Source organism: Convolutriloba macropyga, chromosome 11, assembly GCF_964194025.1.
Source record: "Convolutriloba macropyga chromosome 11, txConMacr16.3, whole genome shotgun sequence".
Classification (NCBI taxonomy): domain Eukaryota; kingdom Metazoa; phylum Xenacoelomorpha; order Acoela; family Convolutidae; genus Convolutriloba; species Convolutriloba macropyga.
Genome location: NC_134478.1, coordinates 52,639,621 through 52,659,574, shown reverse-complemented (window position 1 = coordinate 52,659,574; position 19,954 = coordinate 52,639,621).

The following is a 19,954-nucleotide window of genomic DNA, read 5'->3' as shown; positions in this document are numbered from 1 at the left end:
TGATTACTTTCATGCACTCATTTTGAATAAATTTCTCAAGGACCCTCTTGGTGTAATATCCCAATTGTAGGATTGCTCTCGTCGTCTTTAATCCCAGGTAAGAATTTTCACACAAAAACAAGCAAATGATAGCAGTCTAACTATATGGGCAATTAGCTGTATTAGAGGAAATGCAAAAGGAATATTTCTATTAGGGACATAACTATATATGGGAGAAAATTACAACAGCTGTGAACAGAATTGACAATGAGATAGATCGTTAAAATTAGTTAAAATGAGATTGTACTAAGTTACATACTAAGGATAACAATGAGTTTTAATGGACGACAGTGAGGTTGGAACGTGGTAAATAAATAGTGACACACGCTCAAAACTTCAATCTTAGAGCATGATCGTGAAAAATGCTGCAACTTCCGAGTAAAGATTTAATAAAGTGTACTAAAGTTATCGTAATGCGGTCTGAGCAGTGAAAAGAGAGTTTATTAAGCTGTCATTTCAAAGATATGAAATTAATCGGTAGTTAAATTTGCAGCACCACATAAACTGAAACTTATTCTCTACATCATTTCAAACCTGCATTTTCTTAACTTTGAAAAAAGTTTAGTAACCAGTTTATTCCAATTGAGACTCAACTAGTTTAAAGTCAGCATTTATTGCAGAGCTCAATCTAAAAATTCTGCGCGGTCTAAATTGAATTGGGTGTAATTTTTAAACAAATTTATACTATAACATTTCAGGAACTATTTACGCTGGAGGAATTTACTTTGCTAATGTTGCGTCCTTTTTCGATTGGATTTGGAGCACTATCAATGCATTCTATGTGGAAGAAAGTGGGCTGAATAAATCTCAGAGTATCAAAGGTGGACAGTTTGGCAATGTGGTCAAATCAATCAGAAGATACACATAACGGTATCAGGACAATTTACCCAATTCCATTTTACCCAATGCCATTATACCCAATTCCATTTTACCCAATGCCATTATACCCAATGCCATTTTACCCAACCTGCTATTTTACCCAATGCCATTATACCCAATGCCATTATACCCAACCTGCTATTTTACCCAATGCCATTATACCCAATGTCATTATACCCAACCTGCTATTTTACCCAATGCCATTATACCCAATGCCATTATACCCAACCTGCTATTTTACCCAATGCCATTATACCCAATGCCATTATACCCAATGCCATTTTACCCAACCTGCAATTTTACCCAATGCCATTTTACCCAATGCCATTATACCCAACCTGCAATTTTACCCAATGCCATTTTACCCAATGCCATTTTACCCAACCTGCAATTTTACCCAATGCCATTATACCCAATGCCATTTTACCCAACCTGCAATTTTACCCAATGCCATTTTACCCAACCTGCAATTTTACCCAATGCCATTATACCCAATGCCATTATACCCAATGCCATTTTACCCAACCTGCAATTTTACCCAATGCCATTTTACCCAATGCCATTTTACCCAACCTGCAATTTTACCCAATGCCATTATACCCAATGCCATTATACCCAATGCCATTATACTCAATGCCATTATACCCAACCTGCTATTTTACCCAATGCCATTATACCCAATGTCATTATACCCAACCTGCTATTTTACCCAATGCCATTATACCCAATGCCATTATACCCAACCTGCTATTTTACCCAATGCCATTATACCCAATGCCATTATACCCAATGCCATTTTACCCAACCTGCAATTTTACCCAATGCCATTTTACCCAATGCCATTATACCCAACCTGCTCTTTTACCCAATGCCATTATACCCAATGCCATTATACCCAATGCCATTTTACCCAACCTGCTATTTTACCCAATGCCATTATACCCAATGCCATTATACCCAACCTGCAATTTTACCCAATGCCATTTTACCCAATGCCATTTTACCCAACCTGCAATTTTACCCAATGCCATTATACCCAATGCCATTTTACCCAACCTGCAATTTTACCCAATGCCATTTTACCCAATGCCATTTTACCCAACCTGCTATTTTACCCAATGCCATTATACCCAATGCCATTTTACCCAACCTGCTATTTTACCCAATGCCATTATACCCAATGCCATTATACCCAATGCCATTTTACCCAACCTGCAATTTTACCCAATGCCATTTTACCCAATGCCATTATACCCAACCTGCTATTTTACCCAATGCCATTATACCCAATGCCATTATACCCAATGCCATTTTACCCAACCTGCTATTTTACCCAATGCCATTATACCCAATGCCATTATACCCAACCTGCAATTTTACCCAATGCCATTTTACCCAATGCCATTTTACCCAACCTGCTATTTTACCCAATGCCATTATACCCAATGCCATTATACCCAATGCCATTTTACCCAACCTGCTATTTTACCCAATGCCATTATACCCAATGCCATTATACCCTATGCCATTTTACCCAACCTGCAATTTTACCCAATGCCATTTTACCCAATGCCATTATACCCAACCTGCTATTTTACCCAATGCCATTATACCCAATGCCATTATACCCAATGCCATTTTACCCAACCTGCTATTTTACCCAATGCCATTATACCCAATGCCATTATACCCAACCTGCAATTTTACCCAATGCCATTTTACCCAATGCCATTTTACGCAATGCCATTTTACCCAACCTGCAATTTTACCCAATGTCATTATACCCAATGCCATTTTACCCAACCTGCAATTTTACCCAATGCCATTTTACCCAATGCCATTATACCCAACCTGCTATTTTACCCAATGCCATTTTACCCAATGCCATTTTACCCAATGCCATTTTACCCAACCTGCAATTTTACCCAATGCCATTATACCCAATGCCATTTTACCCAACCTGCAATTTTACCCAATGCCATTTTACCCAATGCCATTTTACCCAACCTGCTATTTTACCCAATGCCATTATACCCAATGCCATTATACCCAATGCCATTTTACCCAACCTGCTATTTTACCCAATGCCATTATACCCAATGCCATTATACCCAATGCCATTTTACCCAACCTGCAATTTTACCCAATGCCATTTTACCCAATGCCATTATACCCTACCTGCTATTTTACCCAATGCCATTATACCCAATGCCATTATAACCAATGCCATTTTACCCAACCTGCTATTTTACCCAATGCCATTATACCCAATGCCATTATACCCAACCTGCAATTTTACCCAATGCTATTTTACCCAATGCCATTTTACCCAACCTGCAATTTTACCCAATGCCATTATACCCAATGCCATTTTACCCAACCTGCAATTTTACCCAATGCCATTTTACCCAACCTGCAATTTTACCCAATGCCATTATACCCAATGCCACTATACCCAATGACATTTTACCCAACCTGCTATTTTACCCAATGCCATTATACCCAATGCCATTATACCCAACCTGCTATTTTACCCAATGCCATTATACCCAATGCCATTATACCCAATGCCATTTTACCCAACCTGCAATTTTACCCAATGCCATTATACCCAATGCCATTATAACCAATGCCATTTTACCCAACCTGCAATTTTACCCAATGCCATTTTACCCAATGCCATTTTACCCAACCTGCAATTTTACCCAATGCCATTATACCCAATGCCATTATACCCAATGCCATTTTACCCAACCTGCTATTTTACCCAATGCCATTATACCCAATGCCATTATACCCAACCTGCTATTTTACCCAATGCCATTATACCCAATGCCATTATACCCAATGCCATTTTACCCAACCTGCAATTTTACCCAATGCCATTTTACCCAATGCCATTTTACCCAACCTGCAATTTTACCCAATGCCATTATACCCAATGCCATTATACCCAATGCCATTTTACCCAACCTGCTATTTTTGCCCAATGCCATTATACCCAATGCCATTATACCCAACCTGCTATTTTACCCAATGCCATTATACCCAATGCCATTATACCCAATGCCATTTTACCCAACCTGCAATTTTACCCAATGCCATTTTACCCAATGCCATTTTACCCAACCTGCAATTTTACCCAATGCCATTATACCCAATGCCATTATACCCATTGCCATTATACCCAATGCCATTTTACCCAACCTGCAATTTTACCCAATGCCATTTTACCCAATACCATTATACCCAACCTGCTATTTTACCCAATGCCATTATACCCAATGCCATTATACCCAACCTTCTATTTTACCCAATGCCATTATACCCAATGCCATTATACCCAATGCCATTTCACCCAACCTGCAATTTTACCCAATGCCATTTTACCCAATGCCATTTTAGCCAACCTGCAATTTTACCCAATGCCATTATACCCAATGCCATTATACCCAATGCCATTTTACCCAACCTGCTATTTTACCCAATGCCATTATACCCAATGCCATTATACCCAACCTGCTATTTTACCCAATGCCATTATACCCAATGCCATTATACCCAATGCCATTTTACCCAACCTGCAATTTTACCCAATGCCATTTTACCCAATGCTATTTTACCCAACCTGCAATTTTACCCAATGCCATTTTACCCAATGCCAACTTACCCAATTTACCTCCTTGCTAAATTAACCAGAACGACTATTTAGCCGACTATAATATAAATGGCCCGTGGGACTTGATATGAAACTATCACAACCGAACATGGGATTATATTGTCCACAAATATTTTAAATCATCCTTCTAATAGCGACTGCTAATTCGTTATCGGATAATTGAACGAAAAGATCAAAGAGCATTGGGTAAGTTGGTATTGGGTAAAATGGCATTGGGTAAAATGGCGTCGGGTAAAATGGCGTCGGGTAAAATGGCATTGGGTAAAATGGAATTGGGTAAATTGTCACGTAACCACAAATAACCAAGACTGATAAAGAAACCCGTGAAAATTGTAATTGTAAATTTGTAACATTATTTGCTTATGTTAATTTTTTTTTCATTTATTGCCAACTCAAGCAAGCTATGAACAGACCAAATAGAACATGGAAAGTCTACACTCTTTCCCCAGGGCAATCTGGAGTCTGGACAGTCTTGAGATGTCTGCTGCATAACCTGAACAGAGCTGGATAGTCCAATCAGAACCAAAAAGTCAGGTTCTTTAAAATCACGAGAAAGTGCCTGTTTTTGAGTCAAAGATTGTCATCATTGGAAAGGGAGTGACATGGACTGGAATAGACAGTTTTTAATCCAGATATGTGCACATCTGAAGCAGAAATCGTCGAAATAGACAATTATTTGCGAAAACCTTGGAAAAAGAGAAAAACTGGAAAAAACACCTGAAACAAGAAATTTTTCTGAGAACAAAACAACCCATATACCAGCGCTCGAAGTGGTCTCTGATCAAACTCAGTTGAGCTCGAAACGCCCTCTGATTGAAAGGAACCGAGTGCAGGATTATCATTTATGTTGGGCTCGAACCGTTTATGATCAGACCCGATTTGGGTTGAAGCCGTTTATGATCAGACCCGAATGCGGTTGAAGCCGTTTATGATCAGACTCAAGCGCGCTCAAAACTGGTTCTGATCAGACTCAGATGCGCTCAAAATAGTCTAATCAGAGATTGATCTTAAATATGAACAAATCTCTTAATTTTGCTATAATGTGCTCGTTTCATAAAATTGATATTTGCAGTAAAATACTCAACTATGTAAGCATCAATCTTGCAAGTTTTTCTAAGAAAACAACACCCAGCTGTTGAGAAAAGAATTTATGTTGTATACGTTAATGCATATTTCTGATAGTCTCGCTCTCCAGTAAGTTAAAACCCTCTAAAGGTGACCGGCAAGTCCCACCAGTTGGACCCCCTGGTTCTGAGCAGAGCCATCGGACTTTAGATGATTCTCTGACCAGAACGGTGCTTTATTGTTGCCTCATGACACAGCCTAGATCTCTCAGTAAAATAAATGCGCTCGAAATGGTTTCCAATCATAACCACTTGCGTTACAAATTGTTTTTGATCAGGCTCAGTTGCGCTCAAACCGTTAATAATAAGAACCAGTTGCGCTTGAACCGTTTCTTATAAAACCCAGTTGCGCTCGAACTGACCGCTGATCATCCTCAAGGGCGCTAGGCCGCTAGACCGCTATTCCAAACTGACTTGCCGGTTTGCTCAAGGGCGCTAGTCCGCCTTTGATCGGTATCAGGTGCGCTCGTGCGCTCAAATTTGTTTGGTAATTTCGAACGCAAAATGATCAGGCGTGTGATCAAAGTGATCTTATCTGAGGACAATTCTGAGGTCACGCCTCAGCCTGGGTAACCATTTCAACGGTGGATACTACTGCTGAGCTCAAACAAACAATTCTGCACATGCTTACTTTGAAATGAGTGTAAATTTCTTATAAATTTATTCTGTTTCCTTTCGATGAGGTCTACTCTGGAGGTATTTACTTTGTTAGTGTTGAATCCTGTTTTTGAATGCATTTTTAGCATTATCGAGTTATTCTACGCGGAATAAAATGGGCTTATTATATGAAGGATTTTCAATAGTGAACAAATAATGTGTTCAAATAATTCAGACGATACACATAACCAAGAGTGATTAGAGAGCCTCGAAGAAGTTTTCCTTGAAATGTTGTTTTTCGCATAATTCCTTTAGAGAGTTTTTTTGAGAATAACTTGACTTCAGAGAACATCAATAATTATTATATAGATAGACTCAATCATTTCATTAAGCAATAGACTCAATCATTTCATTATGCCAATTTTGCAATAAATATGGCACTTTGTGATATCTCTTACTACTGAGATACGTATTTGAGCCACGAATGTGTAGTAAATTAGAAACATTGGATTCGAAGTGCGAATCCACTGTATTTGATGATGTGTCGAATCACAGCTTTCAATTTTATCCAATAATAGTGTTACGAATGCAGCACTATTTTGATGACGTGGAATTTTGTATCGAATTTTTATTGAGCCATTCTGATGACAAAACTGGAGAGATTGAGAACAACTGAATTTCAGAGAATAAGTGATGAGAATGAAAATTTAATAAATACTGAAGTATGATCAAACTGAAAACTTGACTTTACAGTCGGCGGTAAAGTTTACTTGTGTGAATTTAAATATGAATAACTTTTTATTAGCACAAGGACAACTAATGATTAAGTACAATTTATCAAATATGGTACAACCGTACCACATATTCACGGCTTTGACAAAATTTTAAACTGTAGTTATTAAAATTTTACAATATTATTAACAATTGGAACAGATTAAGTACAATGGAATTGTAGAGGCTTTCCAAGTGAAATCAAATTTAGTGTAAACCATTTACGTTTACAAAAGAATTTAAACAGATAACATGAATTACTGAACTAATACAACACAATTGTATTCTCTTTAAGTTTTAACAGTTTTCGCATGACAATTGATAAGGACATAATTTATCATGACAAAATTGAACGACTAAAGAATTAAGTTAACTAATAAATTTATTTTTGAGTTTTAAGAAATGAAAAGTGAAATTAAATGGTAACATTTTCAGTTTAATGACAAGGCAATGAGCAGTTTTTATATTTGGTTTTCAGCATCAAAAACACTCATGCTGACTTCACGTTCATAGTCTGCATATAATATTCATCCGGAGTCCTCCGGAGTCTCAATTACCGGATTGACTTGTCTCTGGCGTTTTTGTGCTGGCATTGAGTCATTGTCACTTACAGAGCACACCGAGCTCTCAGATCCAAAAGAGTCAGGGGTTTTTCTAGTCCTCTTAGGCTTCGAGGATGTTGGAGTACGAGTCGAAGAGGTCGCTAAAGAGGCTGCAATTGAGGAAGCATTGGATGTATTAGAAGTTTCTGACGTCTTTTGTGAGCGGCTTGTCTCGGCTTGGGATTTCTGCGGCTTTCGGGACGACATAGCTTTTGAAAAGTTACTATTTGCCGAAAAGATTCCAAAAGCGTTATCGGCTTGGGACTGGCGGTGTCTTATTTTGATGTCGCCCCTTTATTTTTTTCAGCTCTTTGAGGTGTTGGGCAATCTTTTCTTCAGTGGTTTTGTCATACGGAAGTGGCCTTCTTTGCCACATCTCCGTAATCCATCATTCCGCCCGTGTTCCAAACTTGGCAATATCGCTATTGCGTACTTTAAATTCGGGAACACCTGGCTCTTTGATAGCTGTCATTGTTGGGGATGATCTAATGATTTTGCTGCCAGGAGCTAATGTCTCCCAAAGCCCCCCTCAAAGCCCGCTTTGAACGGTTAGAGACCTTCCGAGCCAGCTTCAGTTCGATGGATTGTTCAGTTTTGGGAATTGGATTCGTTAGTTTCAGGTGGAAAATAAATCTAGAGACGGATTTACTCTTGTCTCCATTGTATCTTCTGCCTGCGTCTACTTGAGCCTTCGTCATAGCTTCTTCCACAAGTATATCACTCCTCTCGCCAGTCACTGAGGCATTGTTGTCCAAATAGTCTTCTACTTGGATTGTGTCAGCGTCAAAAGAGGAGTTGAGAATATTTTCATACGCCAAATTAGATGACATTGGTATCGTACTTGTATTACTGATTGGTCTATTTGGTTTTTTTTCCAAAATGTGCTTGGAAAGGTGTTACATTTGTGGTGTTTTGTTTAAACATACGTAATTGACAGACTATTGATTTTTTTGCCTCTTTAATTGTGAATGTGTTATTTCTATTATCTAATTTCATGCAGCTTAGACGCCTTTTAATTGTTTGTATCAAACGCTCCACTAATCCAATAGCCCTATGATCGCTAGCAGGAGCGGTGATAATGTTAATGTTATTTTGTTTACAGAAATTTTTGACTTTATATCCAATTAGACAACGTGCTTGGTGTAATCTAATATTTCGGGGAACTCCATGTATATGTATGTATTCGTCAAGAAATTTTATTACATTGGGTCCATTAGCTTTATCGAAAACTTCTACTGTGGGATACTTAGAGAAACGGTCAATACATGCACGAAAATGTATATCTTGATCTTTTTCACTGGTAATTGGTCCTCCGAAGTCTAGTTGAATTTCTTCATTAGGTTCAGAACAATTTAATAAGGTTGCTATTTTGACGCAGGAATGATGGGCATTAGGTTCTTACCAATCTCAGTGCAGGCTTTGCACTGCGCGGCCTTATTGAGGATTTCCCTATGCATGTAAGGCCAGAGTGCATTTTGGCCTAGAGTAATCATACCCGAACTGCCTGGGTGGATAAGGTGAAGGCTTTCAAGTACCGAATCCTGTATAGAGTGTGGTATGGCCACACGTTCATCTACAGAGACACAACCTGAGCAGACGTGCAGATTCCTAGAATACGAGTGGAGGTAAGGGTTGACCTCCTTGCAAGGCTGCTGGTCATTTTGAAGGATGCAGTCCCTCATTTCCTTCAAAACTGCATCTTTGCACGTGAGGACCGCCAAGAAGCCTTTGGTAAACAGTTCTGTGAGATTGTTCGCAAAGACCTCCTCCTTTGAGAGTTCTAAGTTCGGCGATGCTGGGCCCTCAATTGAAGAACGGGTGGAGTTGACCGCTGAATTAGGTGTCGATTGAAAGGTTACTGTGCTGGTCGCACGTGTTGGTGGGGTTTGTTGAACAGTATTTGAGTTACTCATGCTTGAATTTTCCAGAGGCTGGATTTGTGCTGCGTTTGCAGAGTTAGAAAAAAGCAACTGATTTGTGCGGAGATTTAAGGCAGAAAGCAAATTGGAATGATTTATTTGGTGGGGCATTGAGGCACGTTTGGAATGTGTGTAATTGACGTTGTTAAAGTGCTGTGATTGACAGTTTAGTGGAGTGGTAATGTTTTGTGGTTGAAGGTAAATAGGTACTCGACGTCCTTTTTGATGTAAAGTTTATATGAAATGTAGATTTAACCGAGTGTTTGAATGATTTACCAATCCGAGAGATTAGACCAGGACAGTCGAATGCTTTTTGTTTCTTGATTAAACAATGATTTAGATCAACATTTGAGACTTGTTTAGCTTGTGTGAGTGATAGTCCAAGTTGTGAGAAAAAGTGTGAGAAACTAGATACATAAAATCAAACATCAATATGTTGTTTTCCCATTAGATTATCATGGGCAATTCGTATTTTGGCACTAGGAGGCTTGAAAAATACTAGAAACACACATATAATGACAAAAATTGTCAAAATAGCCAAATTTTTCCGCCACTACTTGGGGTGTGGGATTGAATAACCCTTTTATTAGTATGTCTAAAAGTTAAAACCAACCTGAGGCATAGAAATTAGTAACTAATAGATCTCTTTCTTGAGAAAATTAGACTTGTATACGTTTTCCTCAGCTCCCATGGAAAAATCACGGAGCCGAAATCGCACAACAACAGAAAAATCCTGGCCCAAACTTGAATTTTGTGATTCTGTAGTCTTTTCACACTAAGAAAACTTGTTTCATTTTGACCCTCTTCTGAATTCATTGTTTTCCTGATAGTTTTTTTGATATTTCATATTTGAAAAATTAGGAGAATTCGCACTAATCAAACTTATCTCAGAGTTCTGCGCCGATATCGCACAATATCCAATTTTTCTGCCCCAAACTCATCGTTTTCTTGAATTGGGTGTCAAAATTGATTTTAATTAAATACAGGATCCAACCCCTGAAATAAGAGGAGTACAGGCATATAACTACTGCCAGGAATTCTTTTAAAAACTTAAGATTGTGATATATTTTCTTACTAGAACCTTGAAAAAGTTGTTGAACGAGCAAAATCTTCAAACATAAAATAGCCCTCTAACTTTTTTTTGAAAAAAATCAAGACCCATACGTCATCATGTTGCAAATTAACTGTAGTTTTTTTGATATATCGATACACAAAAACGGAAAAGCTACCGGAGAGATATTAGCCAAAACAAAGAAAAAATGAACGGTCCAAAAAGGGTGATTTTTTGCAAATTTGATTTTTTTGAAAAACTGACGCTATATTCCAGTTCCCCAACTCATTTCAAGCTGGCCCTATAAGTTTTTTGTTATTCAGAGGTTTCCTTGTTCCATCTTTGACCCAAAAACATTTTGTTGCCAGATTAAAATTTTGGCCAACATTCAGGACCTCATAAACATGCGAAAAACCAAATGTTTGCAAACTTACATACCATGACATCAAAGCTTAGTTCAAGTAGTTTTCAAAAACATATATTTGAAAGCTCTAGTTTCAATATAATTGGCACAAAGTAACAAAAGACTTGAGCTAACAACATCTTTTTTCCAAGAAAAATTGCTATGTTTTCCATGGATTTCTCAACAAATACTAACTCCAGAGAGCTGAAACTTTGCAGAGCCCCCTAATTTAAATGGTGGAATTGAGCCCCATATTTAGTTTAACGTTTCTAACCCTTCTTGGTGCTTAGGACTACTTCCCATTTTTTGGGCTCATTTTCGGCTCCTGGCCCAAACTTTTATTTGGCTAAATGCTCAAAATTTTAGTAAGCAAATTAAGATATAAATTACTTGGATCGGTTCAACTAAAGAAGAATCGCACAAAAATGGACTTTTTCATTTTGCTGCATGTTCCGCTCATTCTGGAAGCTTGAAACTTCTCCAGGCTTCTTTTCCGGGTCAAAGTAGCCTATATAGCCACTTTCCTGGTAATCGGTTCCGTAAACACTGATTTCTGAACTATCGACACCACCAGAACATCGACTAGCCGAAAATACCCATATGCAGGGTTTTCATGAAGCCAAAATACCCGCCGAAAATACCCATAAATTCACGGAGCCGAAAGGACCCATTTATGCGGCAAAAATACCCATTAGGTTAAAGATCTGCCAAAAATACCCATTGTGTAACCCAAATTAACTTAGAAAAAATAGGGGGTGCCGAAAATATCCCTAACCCAAACTTTTTTGGAACATCAACCAGAAGGTCCTAGAATGCCTAATAACATCAGGAAAACATACCGAAGACCTCCAAGTGACCGAAAAACATCAGGAAGGCTCCCAAAAATACTTCTCGCAAAAATGATGTGCCGAAAATATCCCGAACCCAAAATTTTTTGGAACATTGCCCAGAAGGCCCTAGAATGCCTAAAAACATCAGGAAAACATACCGAAGACCTCCAAGTGACCGAAAAACATCAGGAAGGCACCCAAATTAACTTCTCGCAAATATGATGTGCCGAAAATACCCCTAACACAAAATTTTTTGGAACATTGCCTAGAAGGCCCTAGAATGCCTAAAAACATCAGGAAAACATACCGAAGACCTCCAAGTGACCGAAAAACATCAGGAAGGCTCCCAAATTAACTTCTCGCAAATATGATGTGCCGAAAATATCCCGAACCCAAACTTTTTTAGAACATTGCCTAGAAGGCCCTAGAATGCCTAAAAACATCAGGAAATCATACCGAAGACCTCCAAGTGACCAAAAAACATCAGGAAGGCTCCCAAATTAACTTCTCACAAATATGATGTGCCGAAAATACACCTAGCCCAAATTTTTTTGGAACATTGCCTAGAAGGACATAGAATGCCTAAAAACATCAGGAAAACATACCGAAGACCTCCAAGTGACCGAAAAACATCAGGAAGGCTCCCAAATTAACTTCTCGCAAATATGATGTGCCAAAAATATCCCGAACCCAAACTTTTTTAGAACATTGCCTAGAAGGCCCTAGAATGCCTAAAAACATCAGGAAATCATACCGAAGACCTCCAAGTGACCAAAAAACATCAGGAAGGCTCCCAAATTAACTTCTCACAAATATGATGTGCCGAAAATACACCTAGCCCAAATTTTTTTGGAACATTGCCTAGAAGGCCCTAGAATGCCTAAAAACATCAGGAAAACATACCGAAGACCTCCAAGTGACCGAAAAACATCAGGAAGGCACCCAAATTAACTTCTGGCAAATATGATGTGCCGAAAATACCCCTAACCCAAAAATTCTTGGAACTTTGCCTAGAAGGCCCTAGAATGCCTAAAAACATCAGGAAGACCACCAAATGACAAGAAAACAACAGGAAGGCACCCAAATTAACTGTTAAAAATACGGTTTGCCAAAAATAACCTAACCCAAACTCGTTCGGTTATTTCCCTCAAAAGGTACTATTGTGCCTCAGAAAGCTTAGGAAAACATTGGAATGAGCCCAAAACGACCTAAAGCTATATCAAAAGGGGCAAAATTAAAAATACTTTCATAGGTTTTAAAAGCAGTTAACTAAAAAGTCATGAAAACCATTAGCTAGCTCACGAAATCACTAAAGAACATCACTCCATTTTTATTTGTCATTCAAGCACCATCAGAAAATAATTATCTCAGAAATCTTGCTGTTTTAACCTTTACAACAACCTTTGTTTGTTAATAACCAATATCTAATCAGAACATTTTCCCGTTTTTACCTCCTATATCTTGTTCTGCTATATCTCTATCAGTAAAAAGTAGTGATTTTTTTAGTGTAATCGTAGGCATGATTTTGTACTTTTATTGCTTCTTGTGTTAGATACATATCTGTTTGTAATCACATCTATACATTTGATTTCTAATGGCTTGTTTCGTTTGAGATTTCAAAAAAATATAAAATAGGTTTGCAATTTAACAAAAAATATCACCTTAATGATCAGGTCAATTTAAAGGTAAAGAAAATTCTGGTCACGCAACTCAAGCCCACAAAATCATTTGTACTAAGCTTTGACAGCCAGTTGAACTACGTTTTTCGCAAAATCGGACCATTAATTTCGATGGTTTTTAACTTTTCAAAACATGATAGCTTCCATGACGAGATGGGAAAATTTTCCCACGTTTTTTTTGCATCAAAAAAGGCACGTTTTTCAGATTTCCTGGAACAAATGGCCAGAGCAGAAGATAATTACAAATTATACTCAACAAATTTGGACTCCACCGTTGATGAAAATGATCTTTCGACAGAGTTTGAGAGATTTGGAGTAGATAACAGTGTCCAGATTTCGAGGGACCAGTCTGGATCTGCCACAGTGGTGTACGCCAACCGTCGTGACGCCAAAGACGCTTGTCGTGCTATGGATGGAGCGTAAGTGAGGAAAACGGTCTGGATTGTGAGGGTGCGTATTGGAAAAGAATAAGTTGGAGCCGGCTTCTAAACCGTCACTGACTTTATATGGAAACCGTTTGTGCCCCCAAGCTTAGTGGGTGCATCCTCCTAGACGCACGTGCCATATTTTTACATAATGATTTGTCACATAAGGGACGTGCTATATAACTGAGATGGACATATCGTAATGGGGGGTACAGACAGCAAAGATCCGGAAGAAGCTATTTAAAATTTTTGTTCCAGTTATAGCCGAGAATACCACGCTATGTCCAGAAAAATTCTTTTCATACTCAAAACCGGACCCATTATGTTTTGCCCCCCACCCGCGTAGTAAGCACAAATTTTTTTTTGACCCCCAGACGCACGTGCTTTTTTCTTGTTATATCTCTAGTTTGTTATATCTCTTGTTCTGTTATATCTCTATCAATAAAAAACAGTGATTTTTTAGTGTAACCGTAGGCATGATATTTTACTTTTAATGCTTCTTGTGTTAGATACATATCCTCACAAAATTTTAAAACTGTTCGTACTCACATCTATATAATTGATTTCTAATGGTTTGATTCGTTTGCGATTTCAAAAAATTTAATATAGGTTTGCAATGTAACAAAAAATATCACCTTAATGATCAGGTCATATTAAAGGTAATGGAAATTCTAGTCCCCGCAACTCAAGCCCACAAAATCATTTGTACTAAGCTTTGACGGTCAGTTGAACTATTTTTTTTGCAAAATTGGACCATTGATTTTGATGGTTTTCACTTTTTCAAAACATGATAGCTTCCATGACAAGATGGGAAAATTTTCCCACTTTTTTGCATTAAAAAGGCACGTTTTTCAGATTTCCTGGAACAAATGGCCAGAGCAGAAGATAATTACAAATTATACTTAAAAAATTTGGTCTCCACCGTTGATGAAAATGATCTTTCGACAGAGTTTGAGAGATTTGGAGTAGTTAACAGTATCCAGATTTCGAGGGAACAGTCTGGATCTGCCACTGTGGAGTACGCCGACCGTCATGACGCCAAAGACGCTTGTCGTGCTATGGATGGAGCGTAAGTGAGGAAAACGGTCTGGATTGTGAGGGTGCGTATTGGAAAAGAATAAGTCGGAGCCGGCTTCTAAACCGTCACTGACTTTATATGGAAACCGTTTGTGCCCCCCAAGCTTAGTGGGTGCACCCTCCTAGACGCACGTGCCATATTTTTACATAATGATTTGTCACATAATGGACGTGCTATATAACTGAGATGGACATATCGTAATGGGGCGTACAGACAGCAAAGATCCGGAAGAAGCTATTTAAAATTTTTGTTCCAGTCATAGCCGAGAATATCACGCTATGTCCAGAAAAATTCTTTTCATACTGAAAACCGGACCCATAATGTTTTGCCCCCCACCCGCGTAGTAGGCACAAATTTTTTTTGACCCCCCCCCCCCCCCCCCGCACGTGCTTTTTTCTTGTTATATCTCTAGTTCTGTTATATCTCTTGTTCTGTTATATCTCTATCAATAAAAAATAGTGATTTTTTAGTGTAACCGTAGGCATGATATTTTACTTTTATTGCTTCTTGTGTTAGATACATATCCTCACAAAATTTTAAAACTGTTCGTACTCACATCTATATAATTGATTTCTAATGGTTTGTTTCGTTTGCGATTTCAAAAAATATAATATAGGTTTGCAATGTAACAAAAAATATCACCTTAATGATCAGGTCATATTAAAGTTTATGGAAACTCTAGTCCCCTCAACTCAAGCCCACAAAATCATTTGTACTAAGCATTGACGGCCAGTTGAACTTTTTTTTTTGCAAAATCGGACCATTGATTTTGATGGTTTTTAACTTTTCAAAACATGATAGCTTCCATGACAAGTTGGGAAAATTTTCCCACTTTTTTTTGCATTAAAAAAGGCACGTTTTTCAGATTTCCTGGAAGAAATGGCCAGAGCAGAAATTATACATAACAAATTTGGACTCCACCGTTGATGAAAAAGATCTTTCGAGAGAGTTTGAGAGATTTGGAGTAGTTAACAGTATCCAGATTTCGAGGGACCAGTCTGGATCTGCCACTTGTGGAGTACGCCGACCGTCGTGACGCCGAAGACGCTTGTCGTGCTATGGATGGAGAGTAGGTGAGGAAAATGGTCTGGATTGTGAGGGTGCGTATTGGAAAAGAATAAGTTGGAGCCGGCTTCTAAACCGTAACTGACTTGGAAACCGTTTGTGCCCCCCCACAGCTTAGTTTGCGTGCACCCTCCTAGACGCACGTGCCATATTTTTACATAATGATTTGCTACATAATGGACGTGCTCTGTAACTGAGTTGGACATATCGTAATGGGGGGGGGGGCACAGACAGCAAAGATCCGGAAGAAGCTATATAAAATTTTTGTTCCAGTCATAACCGAGAATATCACGCTAAGTCCAGAAAAAAATTTTCATACTCGAAATCGGATCCATTCTGTTTTGCCCCCCCCCCCCCCCCCCCCTTAGTAAGCACAAATTTTTTATGACACCCAGACGCACGTGCTATTTTCTTACAGAAACGTGCTATATAACAACATATAATTTGTAATTGGGGGTCGTAAAAAACACTGGGGGCGGAATAGATCCTAAAAATCGATCCAGGACTTATATCTTCGTTTCATGCCTTAAATCGGTCGAGGACGGTCTTTCAATATTTCCACTAGACTAGGGTGAGGAAAAAAAACAATATTTGACAGTGACAATTTTTCTAAGCAACTTCAGTTCCTTCTGATGCAAATTCTTCTTTCGCACTTTAATTTCTTAAAATTGACTTATACTTTAGCTTGATGTCAACAACAACATAGCTTGGTGCGTGTGGCCAATTAATGTCCCCGATTAACATAATAGTTTAATGTTGATCGGCTAGTATGTACATCGTCTTAGTGAGCTTCCACATTGAGAGGTAGATTGAACACAGGGTCTAGGAGTATTAGCCGATGTTCTTTCCAATTAGAAGACACGCCCATTAGCCGACCGATTTCTCTCACGACGATATGAAAATGACAGCAATTAGAATTGGATAATTGGGTCTTTCCCATTATAGCCCCCATGAAAATATACCCCCCTTTACGGTATATTGGGGGGGGGGGGGGTATAGGTAATCTGACCACTAAGCTTGGGGGGGGGGGGGGGTGGGCTATAGTGAGACAGACCCAGATAAATAATAAAGTGTTATAAGAAGCTTCGGTCTAAGTAAGTTCGGCTGTGATAATTTGTTCGGTTGTGCGAGATTCATTTCATGGTTTACGAGTAATTACTTACTTGTTGGCTAAAAGGTATGTCGGCTAATTGACCTGCCACGTGTGAATTAACAATACATTCAAGTCAACACACAAGCAAAATCGATATGGCAAAACCGAGCAAATATTGCAACAGCTCTATGATATTATATAACTAGAACAGCAAGCAAGTTGTAAACTTTGGCGCAGTGATGAAGACGTCCCTTCGTGCTAGGATCCGCGGAGGTTCGCGCCTCTCTGAGCGCCAGTTTTTGTCAAATGTAGCCTTCGCAAAAAAGTTTTTGCAAAATAAGTAAAATTACGGGATCTTTTCCGTTTGCGCCAGTCCAACCACCCACCCCACCCCCCCCCCCCCCCCCCCCTAGTACGTTATGCGCCCCCCAGTTACAGAGCACGTACAGAGAAATACATCACGAGTGAAAAACAAAACATCAAAAATCTTTTTAAGCATTGGCATAATTTTGGCGTTTCTAAGCGTAGATACCGCTTAAGCCCGTTTATACGTATAAATTCTCACTTATTTTTCCAGTTTTCAAGCTTTACATCTTTAAACGCGATGTTTTTAGAAATTTTAGAATTTATTTTACATAATTTAGCGTTTTAATTACTACCCTAGAAAAGCAGGAATTGAAAAGTGGCAATAATAAGAACCAAAATTACTTCCCGGGTCGAAATCAAATGGTTATCTTGCAAGATTCTGCCAGATTCTGCCAGAATCTTGCAAGAATATGCATATTCTTGCAAGATTTCTGCCAGAATCTTGCAAGATAACCATTTTTCTGCCAGAATCTTACAAGATAGCCATTTTTTCTGCCAGAATCTTACAAGATAGCCATTTTTTCTGCCAGAATCTTACAAGATAGCCATTTTTTCTGCCAGAATCTTACAAGTTAGCCATTTTTTGTCTGCCAGAATCTTACAAGATAGCCATTTTTTTTCTGCCAGAATCTTACAAGATAGCCATTTTCTCAACTACATTTTACACTTGAAAAACGCGCTGAATCCACTCCTAAGCCCTTGAAAATGAAAATAATTAACGTCTCAATATTTGAATGTACACATATTCTGGGCATCGACAAAATCAAGAGAAAAACAAGAGACATCAGAAAAATATTAATCTAAGGCATCAGAAAAGGAGTCCTTCCAACTTTTCGCTTTCTTGTTTCATTTCTTGACTTTGTTTTCTTGAAAAGTTTTTTCTTTTTCTTGGTTCATTTCTTGACTTTGTTTTCTTGGTTGTAGATGGGTTGAAGATGGGTTGCAGATGGGTTGAAGATGGGTTGAAGATGGGTTGCAGATGGGTTGAAGATGGGTTGCAGACCGCCTGAACTTCCTCGGCTGTAACATGGAGAAAAATAAAGCAAAAAAAGAGAACAAAAAGGACCGCAAAAAAAACAAAAAACAGCCGAAAAAAACGGAGGGCACGGCGTGCCAGCCAGAAAAAAATCGCCACAAAAAAACAGAAAAAACGAGAAAAAAGCAAAAAAAAGAAGACAAAAAGGGCCGCAAAAAAAACAAAAAACAGCCGAAAAAAACGGAGGGCACGGCGTGCCAGCCAGAAAAAAAAACGCCACAAAAACACAGAAAAAAACGAGAAAAAAGCAAAAAAAAGAAGACAAAAAGGGCCGCAAAAAAAACAAAAAACAGCCGAAAAAAACGGAGGGCACGGCGTGCCAGCCAGAAAAAAAACGCCACAAAAAAAACAGAAAAAACGAGAAAAAAGCAAAAAAAAGAAGACAAAAAGGGCCGCAAAAAAAACAAAAAACAGCCGAAAAAAACGGAGGGCACGGCGTGCCAGCCAGAAAAAAAAACGCCACAAAAACACAGAAAAAAACGAGAAAAAAGCAAAAAAAAGAAGACAAAAAGGGCCGCAAAAAAAACAAAAAACAGCCGAAAAAAACGGAGGGCACGGCGTGCCAGCCAGAAAAAAAACGCCACAAAAAAACAGAAAAAACGAGAAAAAAGCAAAAAAAAGAAGACAAAAAGGGCCGCAAAAAAAAAACAAAAAACAGCCGAAAAAAACGGAGGGCACGGCGTGCCAGCCAGAAAAAAAACGCCACAAAAATACAGAAAAAAAACGAGAAAAAAGCAAAAAAAAGAAGACAAAAAGGGCCGCAAAAAAAAACAAAAAACAGCCGAAAAAAACGGAGGGCACGGCGTGCCAGCCAGAAAAAAACGCCACAAAAAACACAGAAAAAAACGAGAAAAAAGCAAAAAAAAAGAAAACAAAAAGGGCCGCAAAAAAAACAAAAAACAGCCGAAAAAAACGGAGGGCACGGCGTGCCAGCCAGAAAAAAAATCGTCACAAAAAACACAGAAAAAAAACGAGAAAAAAGCAAAAAAAAAAGAAGACCAAAAGGGCCGCAAAAAAAAACAAAAAAACAGCCGAAAAAAACGGAGGGCACGGCGTGCCAGCCAGAAAAAAAACGCCACAAAAAACACAGAAAAAAAATCGAGAAAAAAGCAAAAAAAAAAGAAGACGAAAAGGGCCGCAAAAAAAACAAAAAACAGCCGGAAAAGACGGAGGGCACGGCGTGCCAGCCAGAAAAAGAACGCCACAAAAAAGAAAAAAAACACAGAAAAATAACAAGAAAAAAGCAAAAAACAAGAAGACAAAAAAAGCAGCAAAAAAAAAACCAAAAAAACGGCCGAAAAAAACGGAAGGCACGGCG